Raw genomic sequence first — 9,339 nt, 5'->3', positions numbered from 1 at the left:
GTGGTTGCTGGATGGACAAACTGATCAATGAACTCATTGTATGAGTAAGGGGACTCAAGGGTATCATGAAAAATGGGACTCCAAAATATGACAGACCTGGGATTTCCTTTGGTGTCAAGCTTCCTGACAGGGAAAGGGAAGTTCTCTGACTGATAATACAACATAAGATGATAAATGAAAGTGGTGTATTTGAAGACTCCTTCATTGTCAAGTCTTAGGAATTGGTCATGAATTTTATTGGCAATGTAGGAGGCATAGTCATATTTAACAGCAGGGGGTTGTCCAGGAGTAAAAATTGACAACAACACTAGGGTTACATCATCAACAAACTCACTAGTGTTGAATCCCATGATTAAAGATATCATATCAACTATGAGTCTTCCTGTATCTATGAAGAAAGCCTGCAGATAAGGAGGTGGGCCCTTAGGTTGATGTTTCTCTAACATGAAGGTCTGACAGATGTGAATAAGTTTTGATTGTGACAATTGAGTGGATTTCTCAAGTAAATATCCCATAGAAAGGGGAGTGAGAGCTTGACCAGGGGAAAATTGCAACATTTCATTAATGGATGCAACTGTTTGAATTGAGGACATAACAACTCTATGATTGGGGTCAGAATTGGCACAACATTGATGAATTATATCAGGGAAAACATGGACTGAAGGGAGGAAATACATGGGAAGGTTAGATTCCCATAGTCCTAAGATGTCAGAGCCATTCAGATAATTGTCTCTGGCTTGGAAAAAGGCCTTAAGGTGATTTTTATCACCGGATAAGTCTTTTATCTGGAAATCTTTATCGGCCAGGGGCAAATAGTCTAAATCTTTGTGAGGAGCGTTCATGGGTGCGACATTCAGAGCTACAGGGGTTTCCATTTTTGGTTCGGGTTTTCTGTGGAGAATAGACAAAACAACAGGTTTTGGGAACCTATATAGTGGAAGAAAGTTTGGACTTGTACTGAATTTAGCTCTTTCTTGTGGAATTTTTAGTATAAAACCAAAACTTGCAGGGTTTCGGTGGAAATTGGATAAATACCTGTAATGGGGAAGTGAACAGTACAATGGCCGGTTGAATAACAGGTTCCGGAGTGTGTTGCTGCAAATTTTCTGACCAGGTGGCGGTTTGAAAGCTTTAGCAGTTGATTAGGATGTCTCTTTGCATGGGAACACAGTTTGCCATATAAAACATGGAAAATGACATTTCATTAGTTTTATTCACAAAATCTGGGTTGGCGGCGGTTTTTGTTATTGGGTGAATGACTTAGGCATGACATGACAATTTATCGTATGTGAAGGGTGGTAAGTGGTATGGGATCGCACCGCTTTTGGGATTGAGCAGTATTTGGCTAGGAGCCAACGATCCCGTTGATTGCATGATGTGTGACGGACGTACGGGAGGAAAACTGCCTGGTGATCACGCGTTAACACGTGGTCACCAGGGGGCCGTGATATCAATAATGGTCGTCAAATGTAGGGAGCATGATCAGATGGGCGACGGGCAAGTGATACAGAGGGGCTTTAACTGCGGTGGGCCCAATATAATTAAAAAGTTAATTAACTATATCGGGTTGATTACGATAGGTGGGAGGTTCTTAATTAACCATGAAGGTTAATTAATTCCTTGATAATGTAGTAGGGGATCAATTTCTTAATGAATCAACCATTAACCCATTTATCCAATTTTAACACTGATTATGGTTATATTTAACCGGGGGCGGGATATTTAATATTTTGGGGATTTTTATGTATATTTACATATTATGGGAAAGGATGAAGTTATGTGGGATTAATATGAAAATGTAATAAAAAGCGCTAAGTAAAAACATTTCATATATATATTTGAACTTAGGCTTAAAGTGGAAAAGGGTTTTTATATAACATTGTGAATTTTTTCCTAAATAAAATGGGATTTTACTTAGGAAAAACTTTAAGAAAGTGAATGAATGATGGTTTTAAGTACTTAGGCTTTTGAAATTATTGGGCCGAGGGTCCGGTCCCTCCAAAAGTCAGAGAAATGCTATGAGCCCCTCCAATTTAGCAAATACCTTAGTCCTTAGGGGAAATTAGTGAATAATTAGGGAAAATGAGAAGGGGATTTAATCATTGTGACTTTGCTTTGCTTGTGATGTCTTCAATGTAGTGTATGCCTTGGCCTTGCAATGAAAAATGAAAGATTAACACATTTAGAGACATCATTCATCACATGTATCATTCTGCAACATCATCTACCTACCCTACCTACTTTAACCTAGAATTTTTTCCTTCTTTATTTGGGTGCACGTAGACTAGCAAACCCTTATCAGATCTTCCTTTTCTTTTAAATGGAAATTCTACCTAAGTCTACACTTATTACATCTAAGGGCTCAGATTAAACTATTGAGCTCCTTTTTATTTACTCTACCTATCTACTTATTTGCCAAGATTACACTGTTTGGTCAGATATTTATTCTCTATCTCTACAACATGAAATTGAAAGATGAATGAGCCAAGTTTAAATAGTTTGACTCTTAATGTATTGTGGAATAAGTGACAAACTGCACACAATTTGTTTATTACACAAAATGGAAAAGTAGTGGCATTTAGACTTGCACACTTTCCTGGTCTTTTTTGTTTGAGGTTCATTTTCTTTCATTTTCTCAACCATCCTTATTCTTTTTACACTTTGATTTTTCTTTTAGGGTATACCCTCTTACATTTTTTTAATTTTTTGATTTTTTGAAAATATGGAAAACCTTTGCAACAAGAAAAGGTATGAACATTTTACAGATCTCACCAAGTCAATCATGACATATGACACCTATTGGTATAGGGGCCTAATAGGAGGGAGAATTTAGTAACAGGAGGGAGAATTTAGAGAGAATAAAAAGGGAGGTTGAACCTGTATAGCATCCTTATAGTCCAAAAGTATGATATAACACCATACAAAGTACCTCTTCTTTTTCACTTGCATATTTTCATACCAGTGAAAAGAGAGTAGAATAAGCTCACCTTCTAGCATATTTTTTTCTCGTAAGGTTTTCTCTAAAAGTTTGTTTTCTATTGTGAATGTGTGTGTATTTTCCCTATATATTTATTTCTCATATTTCATTTATTTAAGAAGAAAAAAATTAGCTATTGAAGAATATGAAATATAAAGGAAAAATTAACCCATACAATAAAGATTTTAGTATTTTATCAGATCTATTATGATGAATTATTCCAGTGCAACATTCATAGCATTTTATGGATCATATTGATACCAAAGCAATTTTTTTTGGAATTTTTGTGGAGGTTGTAATGGATCCAAGAATTAGCTTAAGGATAAAGTCGTATAATGCTTAATGAATCTATTCACGATAACCCTCATGAGTTGACAAGAAAGATGTGTGAGTTTAGAACTCTGAGTCACTAATATTAATAAAATATCAACCTCCTTAATATTGCTTTAGCAAACAAGATCAAACTTTTGAAAAAATATAAAAGATCTAATTCCAAACTCAATATCTTTTGAAAAACAAATTATCCTTTACCAAACAGATTCAAATATTATCCATTACATCATAAAAAGGTAAAAAAAAAAAAAAAAACTTTTAATTAGTTAACCGAATTATATATATATATATATATATATATATATATATATATATATATATATATATATATTAAAAATAACAAAACATATATGATTTAAAAAATTATATTCAATATAATAATAAAATAGGTTTCCAATAATTTGAATGCATTTCTCCACCATACTCAAATAGGAAATATCTACAAGTTTGATATCATATTTCTTTAAATTACTTATCTAGAGAAATAACATTTTTAGAGAATGTGATGGTCGATTGTTGAATATGTCTTCATCTTTTTCCTCGAAGGAGTTATCAGTTTGATTGGTGATAGCATGACACGAGTATTGAGCATTTTCACATGTTTTATGGCACCTCCTTTATAACTTGTAAATATATATTATAAATGTGTGGTATATAGGTTATATATGTGTTTTAAAAGGTATATATTATATTTATTTAATGTAAATGACTGATATGTTTATATATATATATATATATATATAAACAAAATAGTAATAAGGTTTATTAGCTTGAATTTGAATAGCTAAAATTAACTAAGAGTTAATATATAGATTGGAAGTAACAACTTATACAACCAAAGAACAACTAGGTAACTAGAGATATATGAAGAAAGTCCAACCATTCAAGGAACTAGGAGGAGGTGAAAATGTCCACTTGAATTGGCACTAGATTCACAAAGTTATTAGAAGTAGGCCCTTTACCATGGGACAATGATAACTTAAATCCTCCAACCATTCAAAGAACTAGGAGGAGGTGAAAATGTCCACTTGAATTGGCACTAGATCCACAAAGTTATTAGAAGTAGGCCCTTTACCATGGGACAATGATAACTTAAATCCTCCAACCATTCAAAGAAGTAGGAAGAGGTGAAAATGTCCACTTGAATTGGCACTAGATCCACAAAGTTATTAGAAGTGGGCCCTTTACCATGGGACAATGATAACTTAAATCCTTGCTGGGAACTTTTCCATATCCCTAAAATATAGTTGGAGCGCATCCATCATCAACAAGATTTCATATTTTGTGTCATTCCTCTCTAGGAGGGATTTACACAAGGGAGATTTGAGCTACCAATATAGGTCGATCAAGTAAAAAGATTGATTATGACACTTTTACTTGTGACTAGAATTGGGGACCCAGTTATCCACTATGGAAATGACCTCTGAATCAGAGTAACAATCACATTTTGTTATGATTTCTTCCTTTATCACCCTTAGATTTTGTTGCATTTCAAGAGATTTCTACATGTGAAAGAGCCAACCAAATGAATGGACTTTAGCTCCCACACACAAACCTCAATGTGAGCCTCTCCCACCCACTCCTCTTTGAGATTGGGCCCTCATTCCCTTGTCATTTTTTTCACAAACCAAAGTAGAGTCAAACCTACCCTTGACCTTGACCACCCATCAAAATAGAAACTTGAATGATGCACAACAAGAATCGATTAAAGATAGGATGGGAGGTGTTGGTCCTTCACCTAGAAAGGAAATGAGCAAAGCACATCTCCACCAAACAACCAACGAACAACACACAAACAGAAGCTTTCAAAGGAGAATCTAGGAGAAGTGAGACAAAAAAGTAGCTTGGAGGACCATCATTATCAAACATGAGAGTGTAGTAGGAAACTTTCTGAATCTAGAACCTAGTCTACCAAAAAAATCACTGCATGTTGGATGGGATCATCCTAAAAATTAATTCATTACCATTTTAATAATTTCCATGCCAACCACGACATCACAAATATGAGGGAAGTTGGTGGCACATTGCCCTCAATTAATTCTGAGGTGACTGTGACAATGTCACCCTCCTATCCTCCTTTATTTCGAATCACCACATTCAGGGATGAAAATTCTTTAATTATCAAGGCTGGCATTCCTACAATAGTCGAGTATTAGGAGTGCCATTCCAGAGTCTGCAAAGGTGAAAGTTTGGGATAGAACAACCTGCATTTGCTAGATGGTCTGCAACTTTATTTCCATATCTATGAACATGGGATGTAAGAACCATCGAGATTTGCAAAAGTAGGGAGGTGATGTAAAAAAGGAAGTTCTCCAACCTCTAGTTGTGAGAAACTCTTCCTAGGCAAGATCCATGGATCATTTTTTTGCTCATTATAACCACTAATTTGGAATCCCCTTTGATTAATATCTTCTAAAAATTAAAACAATTAAAAAAAATATTAAAAAAAATTAAAAAAAATCTTATGGAGGGATTGCAGCGAGGCCACACCAACCCTTAGGATGATGGTTGGATTTTTGCTCACTAAAATTTGAGCCAGTAACATTTACACCACTAAAATCAACTTCTACTCTACCTCCAAGGATCCACAAGATAATTATATTAATATTAATAATAAATTCTTAAAATAATGTTTTCACTTCTATTTTTTTAATCTATTTATAATTACAACTTAAATATAAATATAAATATATAATAATAAAAATTATATTAAAATTAATAATCCTTTTAACTTAAAAAAAAATATTTTTAAAATTAAAAACCCAAAATGCTGATGAGTAACGTTATATAATCACGGCTTTCCATTTAAAGGAGAATCAAATCGCGGGGAAAAGATTTATTTAGTAAGTCGAGCAAGGAAAAGGGGTAATGAAGCCGCCCATGTGCAGTGACAGGGATCATAGACTCACCACTTCCGCATTATAAAATAATAATAACACCAAAATTTTTGATAAATAATACTAATTGATAATAATAAACAACACCAATTTCATAATATTAAATATGGATGAGTATTTCATAAGTCACTTGGGTTTTGGACTCATCCAGAGCCTAGAGCCTCATAGTCAAGCCATTGATTCACGTGACAATCCTCAACCAAACAAAATTCAATCCACTGGCCAGTCTATCTCACCTCTGTAAATTCCCATATCCCACATTTGCAGATCAGCATTGGAGCAAGATGTCTTCCACAATGGATGTGCAAACCCAACGGCTCAGTAGTGCTATTGAAAAGCTCATGTCCAATGGAATAAACAACCTGAAGGTGCAGGACAGATATATCTTGCCTCCCCATGAACGCCCACAGATGTCTCAGATTTCTTACTCTGAGAACATTCCTGTGATAGACCTAAAAGATCTCAACGGCCCCAACAGAACAACAGTAATACATGAAATCCGGCGTGCATGTGAAGAGGATGGTTTCTTCCAGGTACACACCTCAATCCCTACCCAACAATTCTCCCTCCCCTCAAATATTTATACTTTGGTTGATTTTTATTATTATCAAAGTTGCAGATTATTGAGTATATGAATCTCTGTTGCGGTGCCGGTATTGATACAGTGAGTGGGTAAAGTTTCATTTTTTTGTTGTTGGTATCAGATAGTGAACCATGGCGTGGCAGAGAATGTCATGAAAAGCATGATGGGTATAGCCAAAGAGTTCTACGAAATGCCAGTGGAAGACCGAGCATGCCTCTACTCAGAGGACGCAAAGCAGCCAGTCCGGCTTTATACAAGCTTCAATATTGGGAAAGACAAAGTTCTCAACTGGGTGGATTATCTCACGCAGCCTTGTCATCCTCTGGAAGAATTCATCGGCTCTTGGCCTGAAAAACCTGCAGCCTACAGGTTATCACCAAAAGTTTATCTAAGACATAGAGCCCTAGAATCGATTCATCTTAACCCACTATGCAAAAGTTTAACTGGTTTGGCTTGAGTTTTGTTACAGAGATATTGCGGGCAAGTACGCTGGTGAGGTGAGAGCACTGATATTAAGGCTGCTGGCTGCAATTTCAGAGGCTCTAGGGTTAGATCCCGATTACTTGAATAAACTTCTTGGAAAACATAGCCAAGTGATGAATATAAATTACTATCCTTCATGCCCAAACCCAGATCTTACTCTTGGTATGCCAAATCATTCAGATGGAAGCGCCCTCACTGTGTTAATGCAAGGCGATGTCAGTGGCCTGCAAGTATTCAGAAATGAAAAGTGGGTTGCTGTAGAACCCATAGCTAATGGGTTAGTGGTCAATCTGGGAGATCAGCTGCAGGTTAGAAAGAATGAGCTGATCCATATAGTTCGTTTTCTCTGTATGCAAGAAATTGATAGTATTAATATTCATTCAATTTGATTAGTGTGTGATATGAATGTATTAGGTTGTGAGCAATGGGAGATTTAGGAGCGTCCAGCATCGAGCAGTACTATGCTCCTGGAAACGATGCTTTTATTGCTCCTGCAACGAGCATGGTGAATGAACGGCGGCCAGTTGTGTATAGAGGATATAAGTTTGAAGAATTTTTGACAGCTTTCTGGGACAAGGGATTAGAGGGAAAGACTGCGCTGGATCGTTTCAAGATCTAATGAACATTGATTTCCGTTGGAGCCTTGAATGAACAATGATCTGTCCTGTTGCAGAGTTATCTTGATCCGTTGTTTATTGTTTCTTTACCTTAGGCAAGCTCATTTCGACATATTGTCTCGGGCCTCATATCCATTCCGAGTCGAGGGAAAAAAAACAGAGAGTATACCTTAATGATTGCTCTGGTAAAGAGGTAACGAGGCAGTGAGAGAGCATGTTGATTTATGGTATAAATGTTATTTACTTTGGTTGGTTGGTGTTTTTGTAACCATACATAAATGATAAGTAAAAGATAATGAAAAATAAACAATATGTATACTTTATTCTTGGCCTCGACATTCAGATAAACCTTCCTGGAATACATTTATTTCATTGCATATTTTAATTATTTCAGGTACTTTTTTCTGAATTTTGTTTATCGATTTTACATAAGTCGAAAGTCTATACCATATGTATATAAGTCAGGTTAATATTATCGTTTTTGAATAATAATAAATTTGATATAAAAATGCAATACAGAAATATTATTTTACTTATTTTCTACACATAATTATTAGATGGATTATTGATATTTTTATAATTAAAGATGAATTTAATTACCAGTATCTTTTTGTTGTTTTTTTCATTTGATTTATATATTTAAATGATGAAAAATTTATACACTCGTGTGAAATTTAAATGATGAGAAATTTTCACATTAATACTACACTACTCTACTCATACAGACTCATTTTACTAAAAAAATCATTTATATAAAATAGCACAATTATTATTTATACAATTAGATAAAATGAAACTATGATATGAAACTTTGATATTAACATAGTCTTTTAGATATCTCTGGTTTAAAAAGATTTTTTAAAAGTCTTTGAGCGCAATTTCCAGAAGAAACTCAAGGTGAAGAAATTTTAATTCATTATTCTTTTGAATTACATTAGTATCATGAACACATAGTGAACTTTTTGAATGAAGTGATAGTGAACCAAGTTCATCCCTTATAATGTTGATTTAATACATTAATTTGGAGTAGGTGGAGGAATTGTCGGGACAGCCAAAAGTAACTAGAATTTCAGTAAACAAATTTCAAAAATGTTTGCTACTAGAATCTGGGTAAACAAATTTAAAAAATGCTTGCAGTAACCGTATTTGAATAATGTTTTTGATGGTGGAAATGGATTTAGCACCATCAAAAACCTCTTTGGCACCCAAAATCTTAAAATTTGACAATTTTAACTTAGATTTACAAAAATCCCTGCAGAATTTTATCAAAATATAGCTGAAATTTCCATGATTTTCAGGAAAAAAAACAATCTAATTTGACTACGACCATCCATAAATAAATATATATATATATATATATATATATAATAGTTAAATATTTTTAATTATTTAAGTATTTTAAAAATATTTTATAAAACCATAAACGTTAATATATAACTTAAATCATAG

At 34.2% G+C, this 9,339-nt stretch overlaps 1 pseudogene across 1 annotated transcript; it reads left to right on the top strand.

Moving 5' to 3' along the window:
- Positions 1-6,461: 6,461 nt before the first annotated feature.
- On the top strand, positions 6,462-8,140 carry LOC149150180 (protein DMR6-LIKE OXYGENASE 1-like; annotated as a pseudogene). The gene is made up of 4 exons (XR_016262898.1): positions 6,462-6,740; positions 6,912-7,159; positions 7,260-7,581; positions 7,688-8,140. The product of XR_016262898.1 is annotated as a protein DMR6-LIKE OXYGENASE 1-like (transcript).
- The last annotated feature ends 1,199 nt before the right edge of the window (positions 8,141-9,339 follow it).

The sequence above is a fragment of the Pinus tabuliformis genome, chromosome 9, assembly GCF_031772625.1.
Source record: "Pinus tabuliformis cultivar Carrire ecotype Pingquan chromosome 9, CPIR1, whole genome shotgun sequence".
Lineage (NCBI taxonomy): Eukaryota > Viridiplantae > Streptophyta > Pinopsida > Pinales > Pinaceae > Pinus > Pinus tabuliformis.
This window is presented reverse-complemented; position numbering and strand designations above follow the sequence as displayed.